At 41.1% G+C, this 27,943-nt stretch overlaps 1 protein-coding gene across 2 annotated transcripts in view; it reads left to right on the top strand.

Moving 5' to 3' along the window:
• Positions 1-27,943, top strand: part of LOC109913710 (zinc finger protein 385D) — a 360,208-nt gene that overhangs the window by 136,858 nt on the left and 195,407 nt on the right. The gene's annotated exons all lie outside the window — the stretch shown is intronic.

Raw genomic sequence — 27,943 nt, 5'->3', positions numbered from 1 at the left:
AAGGGTCCAGACCCGAAACATCAGCATTCCTGCTCCTCTGATGCTGCCTGGCCTGCTGTGTTCATCCAGCTCTACACCTGACAATTTCAGCCATACCTGTTTAAATTGATATTCCAATGATTGGTCACTGTCATAAATCTTCAAAAACTTTTAGAAACATCTGTTCTTTCTAATATTATGTGCTGTAACTGAACCAAACAGTCATGCTTCTTTGAAACCTTCTGCTTTTTAAATTTATGTTTTAATGTAGTTCTCTATCTGACAACTACAATTTGAAACATTAAAAAATGGTATAGTAATAAGATTGGATTTAAATGGCTTGCAACAGAGCAATCGGCTTGTCCAATGTCAGAACTTTCAGTAATGTGGTGAGACCTCATGTTCATGCACCTTCATGAATTGGCCTGAATTTTTCAAAAGGTCTGATGGCAAAACCATAGGTATTGTCTATAACTGCTGCTCTGAAACTGACAGCAACTCCTGGAGGTTGCATGTGCTCAGTTAAACATGGGCATTTGTAATTGACTCGCAGCAATCCCACACTTCTTCAATGGATGTTCTTTTGAGTCCTGTTAGAATGGAATGACAGAATTATGGTGCACAAGATGGCCAATTACTCTATTGTGTAATAGAGTAATTACACAATAATTACTCTGCGCCTGCGCCAACTCTTTAAATGAGCATAATTGCCCAGAGTCAATCTACTGCTTTTTTTCCTCACACTATTTCTATCCAAGTAATTATCTAATGCCCTCTTGAATGCCTCAATTGAACCTGCGTCCACCATGTTTCCAGGCAGTGCATTCTATAACCTAACAATTCACTCTGTGAATAAGCTTGCTCTTATATCAATCTTTTGCATATCACTTTAAGCACACCACCTCTCATTCTTGTTCATTTTATGAGTGGGAATAGCTTCTCCCGATCCAGCCTGCTCATGGCTTTGAAAGCATTTTTCAAAGCTCCTTTCAGCTTTCTTCTCTCCAAGGAGAACAGTCCCAACTTCTTCAATCTATCCTCATGACTGAAGTAAATAATCTAATAGAAATCATTGAACTGATGAGAGCTTTCACTGTTATACTATTAGATTCTCTGTTAGAAATTATTTAAAGGTTATACATTATTGAACGTGGGGTAACTCAGTTTACAAATGTTTCATAAATACTGCTAAACAGCTTCACTGGCACTGTAAGCAAAATGTTATATTTTTTGCAAGTAAGATTACTTCATTATTATCAAGGCTTCTAAATATTTTTATTTAGAAAACAACCATTTTGAACATTTTAGCTTTTATATTACTCTATTACGAATGTGCATATCATTTGTTTTGCTAGCATTAAAATTTAGAACTACAAGTAAAGGATTGGTTGGTGCTGCTTCCTGGTTTGCTGTCTGTGAGAAGAATTAAATGTGATTGGCAGCTTACCTACTTGATGGCATCACTGCTGCTGGATGCCTCGAGATCCTGTCTTGGGACCAAACCAAACTGGGAAAGGAGAAACCCATATCACAGAGATTGCTAGATGTTTGTGTTTGGCTTTCTTTGAGGTTATTTCCCAATGAAAACAATTCCTTCACTGTCCACAAAATCCAGCCCAGTATTGTCTAGTTTTAGACTTGAAATGACTTGAAAGATTCATCATTCTTAATGTTCACTTCATTTTCTTATTGGGGTGTTGAAGCCTGGAAAACCATGGAATTCAATGTTAAATGATAGGCACAATGATTATCAAGGACAGGCCATTAGTATCATTTAGTACAAAGGCACTTATACCTAGTTTGCAGTACAGCTGTATTAAACCTGGATTATAAATGTAATTTCTTGCATCATTAACTTGCTTGATTAGACTTTGATGGAAAAGCACGATCTTATAATTGGCAGCGAGAGAGAAAAGTCTTTCTAAGATATTTGAATTGATTGCTCGAGCTGCTCATATTACATTATTCAAAAGCACGTTTTCAGACATTTGTGTATTTGACTTTACAGTGGACAGTCTGTGCTTTTTGCAGGGGTGTGTCTGCCTTGTCGTTGTACAACAGTTGTGAGCTGAAACGCTTTCTTCAGTGCTTTTTTCCACTCACTGGCTCTATGCTTTTCTTTTGATGAATGTAATTATGGGGTATTTGCATAGTGATTGAGTGCCATTAGGAATGCATGCCTCTTTGTGGTGTGTTAATACACTTGTCCTTGGTGTATTCAGTGCCCTTCACAGACCCCTGTGCATTGTCTGTAGGTTACAGGGATGACAGTTGTTGCCAAACGATGTCACTATGATTTCTATATCACAGGACAGTGAGAATGGCTTGAAAGCATGGTAAACAATAGACATATTGAACGAGGTTTCTGTGCAACAGTGTATTAAACTTTCCACATTGAAAAGATACCAGCATGTATGGTCTACGCCGCCAAAAAATCCACTCCTCTCTTTTAATCAAATGATTTTGTATCTCAACAAGACAATATAGCTAATTATTTTAAGGTCATATCAATGATGTGGCGTCTTCCTTGCTCTGTCAGTGTAAAACCAGACCTTTGTCCTCAATTTGTTGAGCATCTAATTTTCTGGCAAGATATTTTAAAATGATCAAAAGACATTGCTATGAGCAAGTCCTATGTAAGTTGTATCTCAGGCTGATTTTCAGGAGTTTCAACAAGAATCTGCCTTCAGCATAAAACATACCCTTTAAATGGGCCCGAGACAAGTAAATATGCCTTTCTTGCTTTCAGGTGTATTTTAAGATTAGCTTGATGCTGCACTTAATTGAATATTGAAGATCCTCTGTGTACTTAACCAACCATGTTTATCTGGAGCCATCGAGGTAGGTCAGGAGATGAGACAGAGCAAAGCTGTAAAATTAGACATCTGGTTGATCATCTGACATATTTCAATATTACTTACATCCATACATATAACATATATCCACATTAAATACTTCAAATGATTTAAGTATTTAATGTGGATATATGTTATATGTATAACATAGGATCCTGACATAGGATCTCCACAGCAGGGGAGGGATGTTGAGCATTGTCAGGAGGGTTGAGTGAATAGTGTCAAGAGTGGGTTGGGAGTGGCAGAGATCATTACCATGAGAGATGGTTATTGTTACTAGGTATTGATGGAAGGGAAGGGAGAGCCAGGATGGGATTTAATATTGATAGGTCAGTGTTGAATGTTGTGAATGCCGTGGTTAATGGAGTGCTTTGACACTGCCGCTGATTTACTTACAATATTGCTCCTGGGCAGGTTTTGCACCTGTTATGAAAAACTGTCAATAAACCAATGTGAAAACCAGCATAAGTGAATGGTCGACTGCCAAGTGGAGCAATCTAGGACACTGCAATCAGAAGTTTAAGTTTCTTGTGCATGTACCATGCGTGTGCTAAATAAAAACTGAAAGAACTGCAGATGCTGCAAATCAGGAATAAAGGCAGAAGTTGCTGGAAAAGCTCAGCAGGTCTGGCAGCATCTGAAGAAAAAATATCAGGGATAACGTTTCATGTCTGGTGACTCTTCCTCAGAACAGTTCTTTTTTTTCTTCACAGATGCTGCCAGACCTGCTGAGCTTTTCCAGCAACTTCTGTTTTTGTATCATGCATGTGCACCCGTCAGGATTTCTTCAGAGTCTCAGGCTGCATCAAGATCTTAACTTGAGTCATTCACTTCACCCCTTATTGGAAGATTTGGGATAATTTGTTCAGAAATGACAGAGAAGAAAGAAGGGGGTCAGATAGTTGCAATAATTAGAGGTAGTGTGGAAGTAGACAAAAGGCATGTAATTAACATTGATATAGAAATAGAATCCATACAGGTTGAAATAAATCTGTGCAGTGAGGCAGGTCCTCCCATTCCAATCTTCCAATATAAGCCTTTTTTTCTCATTTAATTAAGTAGCCCATACATGGAAAATATGGACGGCAATGGAAAAGAAAATAAAGCACCACAGTACAATATTTGGGACTGACTCTCATGTCACATCACTGGGACTGCTACTTCTTGCTGAATACTTTTGTTTCTTTGGAGTTGCAGTCATTAGCTCCCTCAATTCTCAGAATATTTATGTATGTCAGTGCAGCTGATAAAGAGAGATTTGTTTGTCTGTCAATGACTGTACCTCTACAAAAAAAGACTTAAGCTAATAACACATTCAGTTCATGAACACTGAAGCTTTTCCACGTGCCTTCGAATGTTGTAAACTTAATAGAGGTAATATTTTGACTTTGCCCTTTTTTTATGGTAAGCCTTGACAGCTAGTGATCCCTACCATGATTTGCAGACTATTTATGCATGGGTTGCTTTGGAATGAGGCTGGCTACCTGATCCATTGGAAAATCATCCTTTAAAAGAAGACACCACTGAAAACTGTTATCTAATGATTTGCATTAATGAATGTTGCCATGTGTTTGTAGGAGAATGGAATTGAAATTCTCAGTCCAATCTGTTGTACTTTCAGTGGTAATTTACTATTCAAATGAAGACTGACATGTAAAGATTGTTGATTTAGATGACATTGAATCATCCGGTTTCCTGTAAATGTTCAGTGTAAGTGTATCACTAGTATAGGTGCTGAATGAGCTGCAACGTTTGTTCTAGCTGAAGAAAATTAGTTTATTTTTACTGAAATCGAAGTTGAATCAACATAAAATATAACTGTATTCACAACAGCAGCTCAGTTAATGTTCACAGAGGTCACTTTTGAGAATGGAATTGGAATTTTCAAGTAACTACTAATGTTTCATTGAAGCTCGTTGCCCTCCAAGGTGCTCCACGATTGTCCTGGAAAAAAAATTGATTTTCTAATGAAAGACAGTGAAGGGCATCTCCTATATCACTGCAGAGCACAGTAACAGCTTTTCATAACTCATTGAATAGCTATCTCCTGTTTTTGTTTGTTGATTAAAACATCGTCAGGCACAGCTTCAGTAAGCTAACTGGGTTGATAGCTTTGAGAAGAGAATGCTGCCTTTTGCTGATGAGCAGATCTTCAATCTTTAGTTTTTTGTCTCAACAACAGATGTTGGACTTACTGACATTCAGCCTTATTTCGCAAAATCCTGAGAGTCATGTTGAGCCTGGTACATATCGATTGGCATCTTCTTATACTCTGGGATTTAACAAGAATAAACTCTGAGTATATTATCATCAGCCTCCCCCAAAGTTGACGTCTGCTCAGGATTGCAGGATTGAAGAATACGTCTTCATGCGATTGAACAATCTGATTCTCAATGAACAGATCTTTGGGCACATGGAGTAGGACATCCCATGTGTGATCTGGAGTTTAGGACTTGCTTCCTGTTTTCCCATTTCTGCTGCCACTCTACCTCATCATTGAGCTGCATGGTCTCAAAACATGATGCAAATTTTGTTGGACAAGTAGTCACAATCTTGAATAATTTGATAACAAGCTCTTCCCGGTCATTAATGTCAATGCTGCTGTGCTTCAGTGAAAGATTCAGAGATATCTTTGAGCATTTTCTTTGTCCTCCCCAGAATACTGGCAACTTTAGCGTTGAGAAAATATGACCTGGCAAGGCAGACACTTTTCACCCATCAGACACAGTATGCTATCCATTTTAGTTTATTTTGAAGGTGTTTTGGCTAAATGTTTATAGACCTGGCTTCAAGAAAGATACCAGCATTTATTGAAGCTGCAGAATGTGATGAAGGCATTGCTGATGGAGTTTCTTGAGTGCTCTTCCTTTTTTTAAGGTATTGTTCTTTATTCATTGACAGGATGAGGGCATTTTGGCTAGGCCACCATTTATTACACATCCCTCATTGCCCAGAGGGCAGTTAAGAATCAGCCACATTGCTGTGGGTCTGGAGTCACATGTAGGCCAGACCAGGTAAGGATGGCAGTTTCCTTCCCTAAAGGACATTAATGAACCAGATGTTTTTTTTTTCCCTGACAATTGACAATGGTGATCATTAGATTCTTAATTCCAGGGCTTTTTTAAAAAAAAAAATTGAATTCAAATTCCACCCCCTGCTGTGGTGGGATTTGAACCCAGGTCCCCAGAACATTATCTCAGTCTCTGGACTAACAATCCAGCAATAATACCATTAAGCTATTGCCTCCCCTTCAGTTTTGTTGATACATGGTTGACAGCTCACTGCAGTGAAGTGTGCTGGTAATAGTTGCTCCGTACACTTAAGCCTTCTGTTGACTTGCAGAAATCTTTGTTGTCAAATATTGGCTGGTGTGGTTTGTAGAAAACATACCTGACTTTGATCTCCTCATCAATGTCTATCAGCATCCCCCTTTTGAGAGATTTGGCTGCTAAGATATAAGAAATGCACAACATGTTCCAGCGTTCCCCCCCCACCCCGCCATCAATACACATGGTAGGTGGAATATTTAACTAACCAGATCTGGGTTGGTTTTTAAAATATTATTAATTTCTACATTATTAAACAAATGTGCATGAGAGCTAAACAGAGATATTTGCAAAAAATATGAGAGTGAGAGAGAGAGAGATGAATATACAGTTTTGAAAAACCAGTTCAAGTCAAACGTGAGCTAAAATATTTGGAACAAGCAGAAAAAATTAATCAAAAATATCGCAGAAATCACAAAGCTAAGCGCTGATTGTCCCATCTACCTCACCATTCTGTTGAAAACTATTTCCCAACATTGAGTCCATGTCTGTACTTGAAGAACTCCAAGGCTTTGCTTTACATCAAGAATGCTGATATAAATCACTTCACCTGAAAATATAGTTATTGTTATCAATCCTGAAATTCCCTTTCACAGATTTGTACCTGTCTCCTTATGATGAATTTGTGTTTTATCTGAAAATAATGTTCCACATTAACCTACAAAGAACATACAAATTAGGAACAGAAATAGGCCATTCAACTTCTAAGTCCTGCTCTGCTATTCAAGAAGATCATGGTTGATCTGGCTACTCCACATTCTCACCTTTCAACCCTTTCGTTATCAAAAATCTATACATCTCTGTTTTTAAAATACTGAAAGGTAATGCTTTCTCTGCTGTTTTGAAGATGAGCTTCAAGTATTCAATACTGGCTATGGGAAAACATACTCCTCATCTCCGTCTTAAAAATAAGGAGTGTCAATTTAACAATGATCCCTAGTTCTAGATTATCCCACAAAGGAAAATATTCTTTCTGTATGTACCATGCCAAGACCTCTCAAGATCTTTAGATTCTCTCGAGTGTTTTAATCAGGATTTAGTTGTTGTGTTCCTTGCGTTGAGCACCCTAACAACTGGGTTGATACCAGTGGCAGTGAGATGAGGCTTCTAAGTTGGCATTAATTGGCCATTTAAGGCCTTCAATTGGTAACAAGATGAGAAGGCCTTCCTGCCACGGACTTAATTGGAATAGAGGAAGGAAGATGGAGGACTCAGCTTGGCAATTTTTATGGACCTACTCCTTATCCTTGTCCCTACATAGCATGAGAGAAAGTGAGAGGGAGTAAAACAGAAAGACAGTGAAAGAGACAAGGAAAATAAAACAGGACTTTTAAAAATGGAAAATAGTCATAGAAGGGAAGAGTTGCATAATTATTTTCTAAGTCCAGTAGTTTATTATGTATGCAAAAATAGCAACCAAGCTGTATCAGCAGCATTCCACAAATAGCATTGACCTGACTAGTTCATATTGACTTAGGACTTATGTTGGCTATGAAATTGGGGAAAATGTTCTGCTCTATGTCCCATGGGATCTTCAACATACATTTGCAACAGGCAGACTAAACTTCAGTATTTCCTGTAAAAGAATATCAGCCTTGATTACCTGCCCAAAGCAGAGGAATATAGTATTTTTGGCCTTGAGCAATGCCATTAGAGAGCTGAGTAAAAATAATTACTCCTCCCCCAGAAACATCAAATTAGCTGATCAATCTATAATCCTTATATTGGCATTAATTATTAGCATTTTAGTATTGCCACATTATGCCAGAATGCAATTGTTATTAAATGGGTTTCATGCAACAAAAATGCTGTGAATTTTTGATTGAAATGAATAAATTAAATTGAACTGAACAGTGGACTACTACTGCAATATATTACCAGCCTTTACAGTGGCACAATTTGATGTGAGATTGAGCTTATTGTGTTGGATGCTTTTGAATATACATATACTTTGACAAATTTAGCACACAAATTGCCTGTCAGTAGCAAGAAACATTACCCCATATGTCCTTTTGAAAACCAATTTCCTCAAGGTTAGTGTCTGAGATATCAACTCATTTTCTTTGTATTTTTCCTTCTTTCTTCCCCTCTGATTTGTCACTTAACCTACTTCTCTTGTTTGAAAAATGAAATGTATGGCAGAATTTAACCTGCCATTCATGTGCAGAAAGTAGCCTGGTTGAGCCATAAATAAGGGTACCATATAAACTCATTGTCTGCTCATTCATTCCCTCCTACCATGGTTTTATGCCTGACAGGGGGGCATCAGGTCAGCTGCAGAGGGATTTAGATGCACGAAATCACTCTAAGAATCGCAAAAGGCTAGTACAAAAATATTGCAAGTAATTAGGAAAACTATTAGAATGCTATCCTTTATGGCGAGGGCAATTCAATACAAAATTAGAGAGGTTATGTCTCAGTTACACAGAGCACTGGTGAGACCACAACTTGAGTGCTGTGTACAGTAATAGTTACCCTATTTAATGAAGGATGTTAATGCATTGGAAAAATTTTAGAGAAGGTTTACCAGACTAACACCTTGAAAGGGTGGGTTGTCTCTTGAGGAAACGTTGGACAGGGTAGACTTCTTTCTGCTGGAGTTTAGAGGGGTAAGAGGCAACTTGATTTAAATATATAACATTCTAAGGAGTCTAGACAAGGTGGATGTGGCAAGGATGTTTCATCTTATGACAGAATGACACTGCTTTAAAAAAGGATCACCACTTTAAACAGATGAGGTGAATTTTTTTGTCTCTCAAAGGTCTTTAGAAACAATTCCCTGTACAGACAGTGGAATCAGAGTCCTTGAATATTTTAAAGGCAGTGTTGGATGAATTCTTGATAAACAAGGATGTGAAAGGCTATCTGGGGTTTGCAGGAATGTGGAGTTGAGTTTATAATCAGATCAGCCAAGATCTTATTAAATAGTGGAGCTGGCTCCAGGGACCAAATGGTCTACTTCTGTTCCTTGTTTACATTTTCCTGCATTTGTATGCCTATCCATGGTCTATCCATGGAAATTAATGCCAGTAAAGGGCCAAATCCTGCCATGCAGGGGAACTGGTGATCAATGGGCAGCCTGGCAGGTTTAATTCAGAGAGCTGCTGGCCATTTAAATGGGGGTGTAGGGCCTCTTCGTGTATTGCCAGTCTCAATCAAGAGTCCCTTCCCCAAAGTTTTACCTCCCTGCCCGTCCACCCTCACACACCCCACTCCATCTCCAGACCCTGCTCTGACCAGCAGGCGTAGACTCTCCCCAGAATCCATTCCCTTCCAGGGCCTGGCGTACCTCGAACATATGTGAATGACATTGCTGAACTTGCACCTTGGCCTGTCTGCAATACCCCCAGTGGCCGAAGCTCCTACAGGCAGAGTTAAGCGTGTGGAGCTACTGCTTTGAGGTGGTACTTTCTCTTGAAGATGGGCTGATGTTTCGCCTCATGCTACGTACAGGCTGTCACCTGGGAAATTAAAATGGAGCGAGGCAGCTGAGCGAAGATGGATTCTCCCCTGATATTTACTTTGGGTGTGGAGATAGCACCGTAACCATAACATCAAGCCCCTGCTGTGTAATTGAATTGTTGCTTTTAAAGTAATTAATTAATACATGCACTTCTACAACTTCTTTGTGACTTATTGAAAATTTTCAAAGGACTTCTAAAACTAAATGACTTTGAAACACGCTAATTTGTACTACGTAAATGTATTCTGCTAAAGCAATATTTTGCAAAGAGCAGTGAGGTGAATTATCAGTTTTTTGCAAGTGTTGGTTGAGGGAAGAACATTGACCAGGTTAAATCCATTCTCCTCTTCAAAAGGTACTGTAGATCCTTAACAGGACACCTGAACAACCAGAGTAAGCTTACCTATGCTGTTTTTTTTAAGATTGTGACTAATGAATGGCTGCTCAACCATAGTGGAGTTCCTCAATGAAATAATAGGTGAGTAGATTACCTCAGGCCCTGATATGTGATTCAAATCCGCAATTCTCTTACTCAGAGCTGAATGTGCGTCCAACTGAACCAAGCTGATGAATTAGTTTATCTTGCATGGTCTGTGAAACCCTATTTTGGACAGTTATATCTCCATCTGTGTAGATGTTGGGGATCATACTGCTAACTGCTGCAAGAGGCTTAATGGTATTGCTAATTTGTTATTTAAGGCAATGTTTCTATTGGCAGCAAATAAGGTGCAGAAACAAGTGGCTGCCAGAGTGGCATGAATCTCAAGAGCTCTGGCTGTAAAAAATATAGAAAGCTCTGTCATGAACAGCAATATCAAACCAACATAATTTGGCACTGAAGTACAAGAGGAATAGTCTTTGACACCTTGTGTAGTCCAGTGAATCAACTCCTCGATGACTGCTGTGTATAGTTCCCTAGCCAGGCGAACCCATTTCACCAGCAGCTACATAATAGTAATCAATCACTTTAATGTGATTGTCTATGCAACTAGCTGTTGTACAAATTGCCTGTTGGCAATTCTGTAACATGCAAGTGAATTCCAATGAAGTCTATGAATTCATAGGCCGGATTTATACCCTCTGCCCCTGCTTCTCCCAGGGAACAGGCTAGAAGACAGCAAAAACATAAAGTGACAGTGCCCATTGTTTTCCTGCCCCAGTAGCAATTTTTCCCAATGGGAAGACCACTCCTCTGTCCTCTTGGGGGATATTGTTCCCTTGCTTAATTTGCCCTGCTGTATCTGAACCCTGCTTTCTCGATTCTCGGCCTACCTGGAGGCACTGGTCCAGGGTCTGCTGCAGTCCCTGCAGTAGCTACAATTCCCAATGTCTCTGCAGAGATTGAAGAGCTTCAGGCTCTCTCATTGACTGGGGTATTTTTTATTGGCAACAGGTCATCATGCCTCAAAGGGGCAGGAGCCATGGCTTCAGGAAGCCATTTCCTGCTTCACTTAAGAGTCACAGCTTGCAGTGAGGGTAGACTCAGGATTACATCCACTCACTACCTCACACTGATTTTCTAGCCTGTGACCCGGGCCTGTCTCTGCCTCCATCGCTGTCTCTAACTATACGGTGTCCTGAGCTTAAGTCTGCAAGAACAGGAATCAAAAACAAATTTGGTAGCAAATAGGTAGCAGTGTTTTATACTGGAATAATTTATTGTTTTGTAACATGACAACTTCTGAATAATTACGACTGTCATGGAGTGAATTGGGTCATTGATGAAAATGTCAACCTCTTGTTTATTCCATACACAGCTTTGATCGCAAAATGTCTATAATTGGAAAATGAAGGGTGAAAAATGTGGATCAGTAGTACTGCTAAAGGTAGCAAATGGACAGAAAATGTCCTGTGGAGATAAGAGCTATGTCCTCAGCTGCGTCTGGTGTAACTCATGCAGCACACCACCTTTCAAAAGGGCACTGATGTAGATGTCCCCTTTGAGTTCTGGGAAGTAACAGAACTATACAGAAGCATGATGCCGCACAGATGTGCCGGCTATTGTGCTGTCCATTTCCTAGATTTTTACCATGTTTGCCCATTCAATGAATTACTTAGCCAAGATTAAGCATTCGGTTACACAGTGGGCCTGCATCAGTGCTGTTCACAGGGCAAGTCAACAAGTAGTACCTGAGGTTCTTTTGACAGACTTTAGCTCAGGCTGAATTTGTGGAATTTTGTAGTGTGTTTGGTGTTGGCTTTTAAGAGATGTTGTTTAATCATCAGAGAGACCCAGCAGTGGGGGTGACATGCCATGGCAGTACCTCTTGACACCATGAGGAGTACAAAATGATCAGAGGCATAGATAGAGTAAAAGCCAGAGATTTTTTCCTAGGGTGGAGGTAGCTATTACGAGGGGGCATAGTTTTAAAGTGAGTGGGGGTAGATATAGAGGAGACGTCAGAGGTGGGTTCTTTACTCAGAGAGTGGTAGGGGCGTGGAATGCATTGCTGGAGAGGGTAGTGGAGTTGGCCTCATCAGGGGCATTTAAGTGGCTATTAGATAGGTATATGGATGGTAGTATAAGGTAGGGGTGGAGGTTAGATAGACCTTAGGTTTGGGGTAAAAGTTCGGCACAACATCGTGGGCCGAAGGGCCTGTACTGTTCTATGTTCTATGACCAGAAAACAGAGCTGAGAATACAGAGAGGGAGCTCTGTAAGGAGGGTTGGGGGGCTCTGCACTGAAGGCTTTGCTCCACAAAGAGTTTTTCCAGAACACTTCTCACACTCATTCCTCACCCAGGTGCAGTGTCTGAGGTGTCTTAGATTCAAGGAAACTGAACTGTGCCACTACATTCAATTCAATCGAGAGTCTCACAACAAGGTGTAGATGAACTTGCCAATGGCCGTCAAGGTCACTGCTATAGTCCAGTTTTATGCCTTTCTGTTGTTCTTGGAGGCATTGGAAATATTAGCACTATTTTCCAGAATTGTCTTCACCAGAGCATAGAGGAGGGCCTGAGGCCTTCTACTCAACTTTTAGGTAGGTTATTATTTCTTTTCATGAAGGTGGATCCATAGGAAAAGAGGTCCTGTGGCAAGATAGCAGGATTTCTAATGGCTGGTTTTGGACCTACCAGAGGATAGATAAGAAAGTATCCAAATTTTTAAACCGAAATATCTGACTTAAACATTAATATTCATATCCACTGTAACCTAGCATTGAAAGGGCATAAGCCTGAGCAGTATTTAATTTACAATGGATACTGCTGCTCTCAAAGCATGCATTCTCTTGTTTGCCTGCTTTGCTATAGGTAGTATTCTGGTTATTTAGATTAGAGTAAAGTCTGTGATGAAAAGAGTTCACAGAAGAAGGAAAAAGATGTTTTAAGGAACATAAGCAGAAGTTGCTGGAAAAACCTGCAGGTCTGGCAACATCTGTGAAGAAAAAAGTCAGAGTTAACGTTTTGGGTCTGGTGATCCTTCCTCAGAACGTGTTTTAAGGTCCTGTCATTGAATATCTCTCCGTCACCAAGTTTTTCTTACCTGCCCACTCAATTTCTCCAAGATACATTCCACATCAACTGTAATTTGACAATAGCAACAGCTATTTTTTGAATGTTTTATTGTAAGATACTTCACAGGAGTGTTATAATGCAAAATTAGGAACTGAAGTAAAGAAAGAGATAATTGGGGAGCTATTCAAAGAAGTGGGTTTAAGAAAGAATATTTTAAAGGAAGAAAGAGAGACAGATTTGGAAAGCTGTAGGAAGGAAATGCCAGAGATTAGGGTCTAGGAAACTGAAGGCTGGACCACCAATAGCAGGAATTGTAAATGGGCCATATATGGATGATCAAAAATATCTTAGAGGGTTGTGTGACTTACTGAGCTTACAGATAGCAAAAGAAAAATACATGAAGCAATTGGAAAAAAAGGGTGACACCAGCCAGTATTACAGTGCAATAGTTGCATCCAGAAGTAACAAAGGCATGAATGAAGGTTTCAGCAGCAGATTAGCTGCGATTAGGGATAGTTTGGATGAAATAACAGTGGTGCAGATTGTGGCAGCACTTAGACTGACTGTTATGTGATTGGAAACTCATCACAAGTTCAAAATAACAGAAAGATTTTGAACAGGCTGGTGTAATCTCAGACAGGTACCACAGAGAAGAGTCATCTTGGTAGTTGGCTTCAGTGATTCCAATATTTAATTTTAAACTGTAGATGCCAAATAAGCGGTCTAATAACTTAGCAACGTTGAAACGTATGAGAGAGATGTTTGTGTGGTAAGTTAGGTGGCTTTGGTGAATGTGCGAAAGTGAATGCAATGATTTTAGACAATGTCTCATCTACATGTTACCTCTCAGGGATACTGATAGAGAGCCAAGGAGCTTAGGGGACCCAAGACAAAATGGGACAGAAGCGAAAGAAAAGTCTTGGAAAATTATTTATAAGGTAAGAATTGAACCAGGCCAGAGGAGACTCACAAAGCTGGCTGAGTATGAAGAGGCACTGGAAGATGATGGTGTGTTTAAAGAATCCTGGCCAATTATTACCCTGTCAATGTATTCCTGATCATCAGTAACGTAGATATTCATCGACAGTGCTAATAAGCAGCGCTTAATAAGGAATAACTTGCTTACTGGCATTCTGTTTGGGCTCTGTCTTTTGGCTCCCGACCTGGTTGCAGCTTTAGTCCAAATATAGAAAATGAGCTGAAATCTGCAGGTTAGGTGCGAGTGATTGCCTTGACATCAATGCAGCATTTCACCAAGTGTGGTGTGAAAGAACCTTAATATCTTTACAAACAAATGACCACTCTTTCTGGCTTCCTTCTTGCATCATGAAATCTTTTGTTAGATAGTTTCCACTGCCCTCCACTTTATCACAGACCTTTCCTTTCCTTCTTGCTTCCTCCCTCAGTTCTGCTAGTTTAGAAACGCTAACATTTTTATTATTCTTCAGTTCAGATGAAAGGTTATCCACCTAGACATTAACTCTGCTTCTCTACACAGATGCCGGCTAACCTGCTGTTTATTGCCAGCATCTTTCGTTACAGTTACAGATTTCCAGACTCTGTAATATTTTGCTTTTGTCAACATCTATCAATCCCACTGTTGATGTTTTCCAACTGACCCGACTTCATACACATTTTTGAGATCGGAATTAGAGATTTCCACTAATGTTTATGTGAAGAGTTCTTTCCTGACTTGCATCTGAATAGACTCACTCTAATTTTAAGTTTGTGTCCTTTTTCTGCATTCTCCCACCAGAGGAAATAATTTATTTCTACTTTTTTCTACAGTGAAACAAATCTATTAATCATCCTAACCTTATCAGTTAAATTGCCATTAATAGTTTGTAGTATATTCAAAGATGTTTTTTTAAATAGAGTAGATTATCACTTTAGCAGCTGGATATCATAAACAGCTGGATTGAGTTAGAGAGGAAAGTCTGGCGGGAAAGATCTTACACCCTTTTAATTTTTGGGTCATTAATTTAGATGGAGCATACATTTGATAGATTTCATAAAAGGCATTACCTCCCCATTCAATTTGCTTCTCTACTGTGCATCCAGAGAGAGAATGAAAATCTGCCTCAAACAGTAATCATTCTAACATGAGTTCCAAAAGCAAGGGAACTGACATCGGTGGTAGATAAGTTGTTGGAGGGAATTCTGAGGGACAGGATTTACATGTATTTGGAAAGGCAAGGGCTGATTAAGGATAGTCAACTTGGCTTTGTATGTGGGAAATTGTGCCTCACTAACATGATTGAGTTTTTTGAAGAAGTTACAAAGAGGATTGATGAGGACAGAGCAGTAGATATGATCTACATGGACTTCAGTAAGGCGTTCGACAAGTTTCCTCATGGTAGACTGGTTAGCAAGGTTAGATCACACGGAATAAAGGGACAAAAGGTCGCCTGTGTAATTGTGATTTTCCTTCCCTTCTTTGTCACAAATACTACACAATATGGATTGTTGATTTTTTTAAAAAACATTCAACTGACTTTGTAATTGGTACTTTAGGGGATTGAAAATGTTTTAAAAAGGGGCTAAAGTGACTGATGTAAAATGACCATACGCATTATCAGTGCACACAGGTTGGCCAGATTTCAAGAAATCAATGTGTATTAGACAGACAGCTGTGCCAATCAAAGTCAACATTTTATCCAAAAGCAATGAAACAAGAACATCCAAAACAGTCTAAACTACATTTTATTTTATTCTCCTTTTGCACGTGATCCTGCTCCCTTTTAACTTTTTTAAAATTCATTCTTGGGATGTGAGAACAAGGCAACATCAGATCATTTAAAGATAGTAAGAACTGCCGATGTTGGAGTCAGAGATAACACAATGTAGAGCTGGAGGAACACAGCAGGCCAGGCAGCATCAGAGGAGCAGGAAAGGTGACATTTTGGGTCGGGACCCTTCTTCAGAAATGGGGGATGCCCATCAGGTAATGTGGTCTATTGCAACCGCTGTTCCCGATGTGGCCTCCTCTACATCAGTGAGACCAAGCAGAGGCTTGGGGACCGCTTTGTAGAGCACCTGCGCTCGGTTTGCGACAGATGACAACACCTTCCAGTCACGAACCACTTCAACTCCCCCTCCCACTCCCTGGGTGACATGTCCATCCTGGGCTTCCTCCAGTATCACAATGACGCCACCCGGAAACTGGAGGAGCAGCACCTCATATTCCGCCTTGGAAGCCTACAGCCCAATAGTTTCAATGTGGACTCTACTAGTTTCTAAATCTTCCCACCCCCGGCCTCATCCCATGACCAACCCTTCCTCTCATCCCCGTCTCCTTGACCTGACACAACCTGTCCATCTTCTCTCCCACCTATCCGCTCCACCCACCTCACTGACCAATCCCCACCACTGGCTACCTGCACTCACCTATCACTATCCCACCTACCTTCTCCAGTCTCTCTCCTCCCTGCCTCCTTGACTTGACACAACCTGTCTGTCTTCTCTCTCACCTATCCGCTCCTCCCACCTCACTGACCAACCCCCACCACTCCCTACCTGCTCTCACCGATCACCATCCCACCCACCTTCCCCAGCCCCACCCCTTCTCTATCTACTTATTTCAGAGCTCACTTCCCCCTCCCCCATTTCTGAAGAAGGGTCCCGACCCGAAACGTCAACTTTCCTGCTCCCCTGATGCTGCCTGGCCTGCTGTGTTCCTCCAGCTCCACACTGTGTTACCTCAGATTTGCGGCAGTTCTTACTATCTGTCATGAGATGTAAAAGAATTTCTTCTCCCACAGGGTGCTGAATATCTGGAATTCTATATCCCAGAGTGTTATGGAGGCTATATCACTGAAAGTATTTATAAGAGTAGATAGATTTTTGAAATATCAGAATTGTTTAATTGTCTACTGCTGTTCACAACTGGATGTGGCAGGATTGTAGCATTTAGATTTGCTTTTGTGGGATCATTTAGTCCCATCAATTGCATATAGTTGCAATTGCAAGTAGTTCTATATTATCGTTTTCACCAGGTTAATACCTCATTTTTAAGTATACCTGGTCCTGCATATGGCCTGCCTTCTTTAATGACACAGTGTTGACCACAAGGTTTAATGGAAATGGTAGTGTGACGGATAAGTTGTTAGATCTGCTCCAAATCTGTCTTATTTAGCAGTAGAGCCACAGAACACGAAGGCAGAAACAATGAGTTGAAAAAGGCGGCCATATTGACACATTTTGAAAAGAAGGTAGAAGCAGATATCAGTATTTAAGGTTCTTGAGTAGATCTGCAGCTCAGGTTGTGGATGCTGTGGTTGGTTCGCTCACTGAGCTGGTTCGTTAGTTTGCAGACGTTTCATTACCCTGCTGGGTAACATCATCAGTGCAGCCTCTGTTGAAGCGCTGTTGTGTTTTCCCGCCTGGTATTTAAACTCTGGGGTCTGTTGGATTTGATTACCTCATTTCCAGTTTTCCTTTGCAGTGGTGTATATATAAAGGTCTAGTCCTATGTGTTTGTTAATGGCCTTCTTGGTGGAGAACCAGGTCCGTGCTTGTCTCTGTTTGGCCTGTCCTAGGTTCCTGGTGTTGTCCAAATCGAACTGGCGGTTCTCCTTATCCATGTGAATGGAGATGAGTGAGTATTGGTTGTGTTTTTTTGTTGCTAGTTAGTGTTCATGTACTGTTGTGGCCAATTTTCTTCCTGTCTGTCCAAAGTAATGTTTGTCGCAGTCCTTGCATGGAATCCTTTATAGTACGTTGGTTCTGTCCATAGTGGGTAAGGGGACTTTGGTTTGAGTTAGCAGTTGGCGTAGGATTGACGTGGGTTTGTGTGCTACTCTGATGCTCAATGGTCGTAGGAGTCTTGTGGTCAGTTCGGATATGTTCTTAATGTATGATAGCGTGATGCATGTGTTAGGGTGTGCAGTATTTTCCTGTTGTTGTTCGTGTGATAGGCATCATCGGATCCAGTTGTTCAGTTATCTGTTGTCCTTAAATACTTAGTTGAGGTACCCTTCTTCTTTTTGGCATAGTTCCAGGCTGCTACAGTCTGTTGTCGCTCGTTTAAATAGTGTTTCAACACAACTTTGTTTGTGGGTGTTTGGGTGGTTGCTGTTGAAATTCAGTACTTGGCCAGTGTGTGTGGCTTTTCTGTGTACCTTCATCAGGAATTCCCCGTTGGCTCTGCGTTCTACCATGACGTCCAGGAATGGGACCTGTTCATTCTTTTCCTCTTCCCTGTTGAGTTTGATGCCGGTGAGAGTGTTGTTTATTAGTTGGTGTGTCTCCTCTAGTTTGGTCAATTTGATGATGACGTAAGTATCGTCCGCGTATCGGATCCATAATATGGGTTGGATTTGTGGAAGGGCCATGCTTTCGAGTCTCTGCATCACAGCTTCTGCTATTAGTCCGAAAATAGATGATCTCATGGGTGTCCTGTTGATCTGTTCATAGATTTGGCCATTAAAGATAAAGTGGGTTGTGAGGCATAGGTCCGGTAGTTTCAGCATGTTGTCTATGGAGATGGTGTCACTCGGGTCTCATTCTTTTAGTAGTGTTACTAGTGTTTCTCTTGCCAGTGGTATGTCAGTCGATGTGAATAGGGTGGTAACGTCAAAGGACAGCATGGTCTCATCATCGTCTATTCTTATGTCCTTGAGGGATTTGAGGAACTCCTGGTCTGAGTGGATTGAGTGGGGTGACCTGCTGACGAGGTGCTTTAGTCTTCGTTGTAACTCATTGGCTAACCTGTGTGTTGGTGTGCCTGGGAGGGAGGCTATGAGTCTGAGGGGTACTTCCGATTTGTGTACTTTTGGGAGGCTGTAGAATCAGGAGGTGTTTGTCCCTCTGGTTTTATTTTTAGGTAGTCTGTTTTGTTGTTTTGTCCAGTCTGTTTGAGTCTCTTTAGTGTGTAATTATTTTATTACCTAGTTGCGGTGTCGGGTCTGTTTGCACCTGCTGGTATGTATTCATGTCTGCGAGTAGTGCCTGTGCTTTAGTGAGGTAGTCCTGTTTGTTTAGTATTATTGTCATGCGCCCTTAGTCCACTGAGAGTATTATGATATTTTTGTCTTTTTTCAGTCCTTCTAGGGCCTTCCTTTCTGATGTGTTGAGAGTGTTAAGTTCGCTACTTCTGGTCAGTTTCGGGATCACTGATTATCTTATGGTTTGTTGTGTTTCCTTATTGATGCCTTCAGTCTTCAGTATGGCTTCTAGTCTGGCTAGAAATTCTGTCTTGTTAGCATCTCTGTGGTTTAGTTGAGTCTACATATTTGAACAGCTTTCTCTGTGTCTATTAGTTTCCTGTCTGAAAGGTTTCTTATCCAACTGTCTGACCTATGGTTGTCCTTTTGGTGGGTTAGTTTGGCTAGTTTTTCTTGTAGGATCTGTAGGAACAGCTCCAATTCCTGGACATTATGGTAGAACGCAGGGCCAACGGGGAATTCCTGATGAGGGTACACAGAAAAGCCACACACACTGACTCTGTACTAAATATCAACAGTAACCACCCCAACACTCACGAACAAAGTTGCGTAAAAACACTATTTAAACGAGCGACAACACACTGTAGCAACCCAGAACTACGTGAAAAAGAAGAGTAACTCCACCAAGTATTTAAGGACAATGGATACCCGAACAACTGCATCCGACGATGCCTAACACATGAACAGCAACAGAAAGATACTGCACGCCCTAACACATGCATCACGTTACCATACATCAAGAACTTATCCAAACTGACCACAAGACTCCTACCACCATTGGGCATCAGAGTAGCACACAAACCCACGTCAACCCTACGCCAACTGCTAACCCGAACCAAAGACCCCTTACCCACTATGGACAGAACCAACGTACTATACAAAATTCCATGCAAGGACTGCGACAGACATTACATTGGACAGACAGGAAGAAAATTGGCCACAAGAATACATGAACACCAACTAGCAACAAAAAGACACGACCAATACTCACTTATCTCCATTCACATGGATAAGGAGAACCACCAGTTCGATTGGGACAACATCAGGATCCCAGGACAGGCCAAACAGAGACAAGCATGGGCCTGGTTCTCCACCAAGAAGGCCATCAACAAACACATAGAACTAGATACTATATATACACTACTGTGAAGGAAAACTGGAAATGAGGTAATCAAATCCAACAGACCCCAGAGTTTAAATACCAGTCAGGAAAACACAACAGCACTTCATTGGAGGCTGCACAGATGATGTTACTCAGCAGGGTAATGAAACATCTGTGAACTAACGGACCAGCTCGGTGAGCAAACCAACCACAGATATCAGTATTGGGAGACTATTAATTTGGAGGCTTGGAGGGAAGGCCTTCAGGAGAGATTAGATCAATGACAGTCCTGGAAACAATGACTTGATGTTCAATAGTGGCATTATTAACCAAGGATAACTAGGAGAAAATGTTGGCGGGTTGTCATTCAACTTCTGTTAGGTAGATGTCAATACCCAGACAATAATGATGCCACCCTTTTCAGCAGGTTGTTGAAGGCTGAAGAAAGAGTGAGAAGACTGTACCAGATACTATGTCCATAGAGTGGAGCAAGACCATCTGTGTTAACTATAGGAAGACTGTTATTCTCCAAGTCTTAGAGGGACATATTAAGGATGGCAGGTTTTATAAATGGTTTAAATTGCCTGTTTAATTCTAAGCTGGAAGAGTCAAGAGAGTAGTTAATTAACATTTCTAACTGACTACAAGGCCCATGTGATTTCACATTATTACAGAGAAAAGGATTTGAGATGTAAGAGAGAACAGCAAGATATTGCAGTATTGAGTTACAGGATCTTTCTAAGATTTTACTGACACTCTCAGGGACAAAAAGAGTCTGCAAGAATCTGAGAGTGAGTGAGATGGAAAAATAATTAATCAGTGTCTAAATCGAAGAAAATGCTTGGTCACACTCAAATTGAAGAAACTATGCCTGTGAAGATTTAATCAATGCTGAAAGATTTGTCTAACTTTGGTTCAAGGGTACAATCAACAGGGTTTGCCCCACCATGAGTGTTAGTCCTTGGATTTGAAATTACCCAATTAGGAACAGAAAATAGATCTAGGTCACTGAGAGCGGAAATTAGCTTCAGACTGTTCCATGCTTTTAGCCTGGAAACAATGTGAAATGTAAGTCAAAGTCTTCAACTTAAAAATTTTTCATAGGATTCTTTCAGTCACTGGAAATCCAGTCTTTTTCATATTGGTCTCAGTGGATATCATATAAACTGCATTTCCAAGTGCTCATAATCACCAAACTTTGAAATTATGCCTCGCATACCAAAGGCCAGGTCATAATACCAGAAGAGAAGTGGTATTAAAACAGATGTTTAGGGATTATCCTTGTCTACTTTTCTACAGTCTGTTTCTTTCCCTCCTAGCCAGGTTTGTATCCATGCTACTGTTGTTATTTTAATCTGTTTGAAACATATATGCTGTTCTGGGTCCTGCACATTATGTAGAATATGTTGGCTTTGAAAGGGCTACAGTACCATTCCACTTACATGTTATCAGGGCTCCAGGCGTTATGATGGAAGATGAAGAAATCCAGGACAAGGGAAGACAGTAATAAAATCAAAGCCAGATCATTCACTAGAAAAGATAGCAAATATTTCTTCTCACAAAGGGTAATGAAAAATGTGTTCCTCTCTCCTTCAACAAGCTGTAGATGTTAGTTCAATGAATCATTTCAAATGTGAGACCAATAGATTTTTGTTAGTTAAGGATAGTAAGGGATATGGAATGAAGTCAGTTTGTTAGAGTTAGGATACAGTTCAGCCATGATCCCACTGAGTGGCTGAACACGCTTGAAGGGCCGTTTCTGTTTTTATGTTTCTGTCTGGAAGCAAGAACTATTTTGATATTTTGGTGTAAAATTCCCAACTGAAACATTCGTTTACAGAAGTTTTATTATCCTGAATTTCATGTACAGAAGCATTCAAACAATGAAAAGTCACATCTTCATTCTCGTTCATATTTTGATCATCCTTCTAAAGCTTTCCAGCACTTTTCCTTCTATTTCACAATTTTAATTGTTCATGTCAGTGTCAAATTAACAGCAAGTAACAATTCATGAATATGGAGGACAGTCAATTAGTGGCTAAGCTTCAGAAACATTGAAAAGTCATTTTATTTTTGTGCACTAAGGTAAATATGTTGTTATTTCTCTGAAATGTTGATAAGATGCAAGTCATTGTAGCAGGTAATTTCACTGGTGAAAAACTCTGCAAATCATACAAAATTGTCTTCAAAATTTATTCTGAACTGAAATTCTAAAAATAACTGTTAAACACGCTTTCACAGTACAAATATTCTTCCATCACTATAAGTAGTTATCAATCCATAGTTATTCCACAGTGCATTGGAAATATAATGTAACCAGTTAATGTACTTGGAATCACATTGATCACACGGTAATTATGGACAAGGACAGCTATTTTCCCATTTGACTCATCCAAAGCCTATCTTGATTTAACGAAATGTCAGCAAATGTGTTATGCAAATGACACAGAATCTGCCTTTTACTGTGAGGAGTTAGGGATGTGTTTTGAATTTTTTTACTTATTTATGGAGCCAGTAAGATCAAAGTTGACTGAAGATAATTGAATTAAGACATAATTTTTCTGTCAATTTTAATTCACCCTGCCTTAGAACAGGCATATTACTGTACACATGGGATCCTTAATTATTCAGAACTGAAAATAAACGATGTTTACCTCTGTGATTTTACAGTCCTCTGTAGCTTATATAATTGAGGGTATATCCCTGGTTTTCTGATTTATGTTTTTGGGTAATACATTTGCCTCATTGGGGCTACCAAGAGGCCTCTTCAGCTGTAAGATGCTGAATAAGTGAGAACCTGATTGATTGTTTCTGTTGAATGGGTATAAGAGAGAGTTTGTCCAAAGAGATTGATTGCTATAGCCACAACTTCATTGTCATCGGAACATGTGACTACAAGGAACACCTAACAATTCCAAACTTCATGTACAGTCGTTGGGTGCTGAGACACAGCTGGATGAAATGTGTAAAACCAGGCATGTAAATACTAATTGATTTCAATGATTTAAACTCAGAGTGGTGTAGAAATTAAGAGTGTAGAAATGAGTGATTGGATTGAGAAAAAAGAAAGTCAGAAAGAACTTGCATTTATATAGATAACAAGGTGTGGGGCTGGAGGAATGCAGCAGGCCAGCCAGCATCAGAGGAGCAGGAAAGTTGACATTTTGGGTTGGGACCCTTCTTCAGAAACGGGAAGAGGGAAGGTAGCTCAGAAATAAATAGAGAGAGAAGGGATGGGGCTGGGCAAGGTAAGTGGGATGGGCCTAGGTGAGTGCAGGTAGGCAGTGGTGGGGATTGGTCAGTGAGGTGGGTGGAGCGGATAGGTGGGGAAGAAGATGGACAGGTTGTGTCAGGTCAAGGAGGCAGGGATGAGAGGGAGGGTTGGTCATGGGATAAGGCTGAGGGTGGGGAGATTTTGAAATTGGTGAATTCCATGTTTAGGCAATTGGGCTGTAGGGTCTTGAGGCAGAATATGAGATGCTGCTCCTTCAGTTTATGAGTGACGTCATTGTGACACTGGAGGATGCCCAGGATGGACATGTCACCCAGGGAGCGGGAGGGGGAGTTAAAATGGTTGGCGAGCGGAAGGTGTTCTCATTTATTGCGTACAGAGCGCAGATGCTCTACAAAACAGTCTCCGAGTCGCCGCTTGGTCTCACTGATGCAGAGGAGGCCACGTCGGGAGCAGCGGATGCAATAGACCAAGTTGATGGAAGTGCAGGTGAACCCCTATCTGATATGACAGGTTTGGCTGGGCATTGGATGGATGTGAGGTAGGAGTTGTAGGGGCAGGTGTAGCACTTCCTGCGGTTGCAGGGAAAGGTGCCGGGGATGGTGGGGTTAGTGGGGAGTGTGGAGCGGACGAGGGAGCCGTGGAGAGAGCAGTCCCTATGAAAGGCAGACGGGGGACCTGAGGACTCTCTAAAAACACTATACAATCAAATAAGTACTTCTGAAGTGTATTCACTGTTGTAATGTTGGAAATGCAGCAGCTATTTTTCACATGACAAGACCCCTCTAGTAGTTGTGTGATAACATGCAATGAAAAGATATTGATGTCTGTGGTGTGCATGATGTGAGATACAATGGATCTCCAAATTGTCCAGGAGGCATAGATTTTGAAGGTGAATTTCTATGAAGGTTTCTTGTTCACCTGTCATTAATTTAGAGGAGAAATCCAAATAGAAATAGAGTAATTGCCATTTATGTTTGTTTTCTGGGGTTGCATCTGTTCTTTTGAAGTTATGGAAGATGTTTGGGAGAATCCAGCAGCTAAATCAACCATTGTGCGATCAGGTTGTGTCTCTTTAAAAAAATAAATGTCTTGATCGAGGACTAACTGCCTAGATGTCATTGCATAATCATAGTTTTATGATTTCTGGAAGTGCCTTTATGTAAGGGCTGAATCTTCTGCTTTTTTGCCTAAGTGTCAGTTTTGTTGATTTTCATGGAATGTTTTTACACAACGCATCTTAATTGTTGTCTCATGACATCTCACCAAACTCACATAGAAACATGGAAGATAGGAGCAGGGAATAGGCCATTTAACCCTTTGAGCCTCTCCACCATTCAAATGATCATGGCTGGTCATCGAGCTCAGTACCCTAATCCCACACTTCGCCCGTATCCCATGATCCCTTTTAGCCACACGGCTATATCCATCAAGCAAAAAATCCAAAGACCTGCAGATGCTGGAAATCAGAAACAAAAACAGAAATTGCTGGAAAAACTCAGCAGGTCTGGAAGCACCTGTGGGGAGAAATCAGTTAACGTTTTGGGTCCAGTCACCCTTCTTAATTTTCAGTTCCATTGCTTTCTGTTTTTGCAGCTATAAATGCCTCCTATCTGAAAACATAATTTTTATTGCCCTCAACCACTTTCTGTAGTAGCGAATTCCACAGGCTCACCACTTTCTGGATGAACAAATTTCATAGAATCCCTACAGTGTAGAAGCAGGACATTCAGCCCATGGAGTCCACACTGACCTGTATGAAGAGCATCCCACCCAGACCTATCCCCCTACCCTAACGCTGTAACCCTTCATTTCCCATGGCTGATCTGCCTAGCCTACACATCGTTAGACAGTGGGAGAAAACTGGAACATCAGAAGAAACCCACAGAGAGACTGGGAGAATATGCAAACTCCACACAGTCACCCAAGAGTGGAATTGAGCTCGCGTCCCTGGCACTGTGAGGCAACGGTGCTAATCACTGAGCCACCGTGCCACCCATTTCTCCTCATTTCAGTCTTAAAAGTTCACCACTTCTCCTTAAACTATGACCCCTGGTTCTCGACTCCCCCAAGATCAGGAACATCCTTCCCACATCTAACCTATCTAGTCTTGTTAGAATTTTAAAGGTTTCTATGAGATCGACCTCATTCTTCTAAATCCCAGGGAAAACAATACTAACCAGTTCAATTTCTCCTCGTGCATTAGTCCTGCCATACCAGGAATCAATGTGATAAACCTTTGCTGCGCTACCTTGATAGCAAGAATATTCTCCCTCAGATAAAGAGACCCTGGTGTGGCCTCACTAATGCCCTATATAATTGCATCAAGACATCCTGCTCCTGTACTCGAATCCTCTTTCCTCATTAACCACCTACCTCGCCCTTATTGTGGTCCTCTCATCTGATTCTAGCCCCATTCTGCCATTTGTAGATCCCAGAACAGCTCACCACTGCCAGGGTATCCTGGAATGAGCCCGCATTCCTGGCACCAGCACCATCTTTAAAAGGCCCTATTGTACATCTGGACAAGCACTATCAGTGCCCAATCTGCACTGCACAGTTCCTGACATTAGCCCAGACATTGCAGAGAAGAAAAACTTGATGCCTTACTTTTCGGGCAGGAACCTGGAGGTCCTGCTAAATGGATGAGTGCAAAGTTGGAATGTCTTCCCCTAGGACCAGCAGTGGAGGCCACGACATCAGATCACGCCAGCCTGATCTGAGGTGCCACCCAGACCAGTGCACTCTCAGTCATTCAGAGGAAGCCAAAGCAGTGTAGGAATGACATAAGTGGCACCATCCTGTCTCTGGTATTGCAAGCTCACTCTTCCTCTGCTTTCGGAGCCACCCCCGACCAAGACTCAGGCTCTATCACTCTCGCAATTGTCTGCGGCTTCTTTCCTACATTTTGTCACCCCTGAAGCTCCCTGCTCTCTGTGGTGCCTAATCCCTCACTCGGGACACTTCCCCAACTGCAGCAAAATCCACAGATATGCCTGCCATTTCAACTCCCTACCTCTCTCTTGTTCCAGGAGGAAAATGGTCCACCATAAGGTGGAATGAATTAAGCCGGTTTGTGATTGCCTGACATTCAGCTCCTCACCCTTTAAAAGGAGAGGATCCTAACTCTGACCACCCTGAGCAGCTGACAGATTGTGCTGGAGTCTCTGGATTGATATCAGAGGCTGCTCTTGACTTACTGTGTGAGAATGTCTGGCTGAAGGTTACCTCCCATGATTCAACTGAGGACTGTTGACAACTGTGACAAGATTCTTAGCTTTGTGTCTACGCTCAACAGCACAACAATACAGCAGTGCTGTAAGCCTGGTATCTCTAGCTGAGTGTCAAGTTACGGTAAGGCAAGGCAGGGCTGCTGTTAGCATTGAAGTAGGCTACAACGGAGTGAGTGGTAAAAGAGAAAGCATTCAGACCAGAGATGCAGCCTGGTATGGTCCATAAGCTGAGTCTGTATGCTTAGATGAAACGTGACCTTTCAGCAACATTATGATGATAGTTGCCACGGTGCCTCAAGGTGTAGCATTGAAGTCCAGAATCATACTGAGAATGTGTTGGAGATGGACCATGACAGTTCTTATAGCTGGCACATGTTGGATACTGATATTTGTTGACTTGCAACTGTTTCCCATGGACTGTGCCCTGGGATATTGGTGCATGGAGTCCGAAATGGAAGTCCTTTGGGCCAAGTGAAGGTTCCAGGTACTTGGCCTGACTCCAATTCATGTTGTGCAATCAGCAACCTCATGTCTCGAATTGATGTTGCGTTTGCTCATGGCAAATGGTAAGGAAGCAACACATTGAGGTAAGGTTTGCAGTTAAAAAAAGTCATTAAAAGATAGTAATTCCCTTAATAGACAACTTGCCGCTGCTTAGTTAGAAGCTCGAAGCAATGCCTGGAACTTATTATAAAGTGCAAGGAGTTGCTCCTGATACTGAGAAGGACTTCATGCACAATTCTACCAGATTTCATGCCACACCCCATATATCATTCATTAGATTCAGCCCAGGGATTTTGTTGGTTTGGTGCATTTTGCACACTGTAGAAGTAGTGTTGACTGTATTTCAAGCATCATTTTTGCTGGCTTCCCATTATGATTTCAACCTTCTGTCTATTCTCAAATAATCTGTGAATGGTACTGCCCTTTTGTCTTGCCCAAAAGTTCCTTCCTAAAAGCTTTAATTGGTGTGGAAGCAATCAGTAATTTGATGAGCTTCCCTGAAAATTCCTCTTTGGAAATGCTACTTTGGCCTTTTGCTGTGACATCTTCTGATAAATCAGTCAATGGACTCTTCAGGTTGCTGTCTATGTGACAGGAGTTAGAGTTGGTTAATCCTAAAGTTAGTTTTTACATTGTGCTGATCTTTGAGTAGCTTCCAAAATGTACGTGGATTTTGTTAATGTCTGTGGAAATTCTGGATATATTATTTCTGAGAAACCTCTTCTTGCCAGCGGCCATCAAAATTTTTATAGCCCTTATCATGCGAACATCTTTAGCTTGACCTGCAAATTAGAGCTTCATATGTTGGTGTTACAGTTGTAATTCAGTAAAGCTGTCACTTGATT

This window comes from Rhincodon typus, chromosome 2 (assembly GCF_021869965.1).
Source record: "Rhincodon typus isolate 14 chromosome 2, sRhiTyp1.1, whole genome shotgun sequence".
Classification (NCBI taxonomy): domain Eukaryota; kingdom Metazoa; phylum Chordata; class Chondrichthyes; order Orectolobiformes; family Rhincodontidae; genus Rhincodon; species Rhincodon typus.
This window is presented reverse-complemented; position numbering and strand designations above follow the sequence as displayed.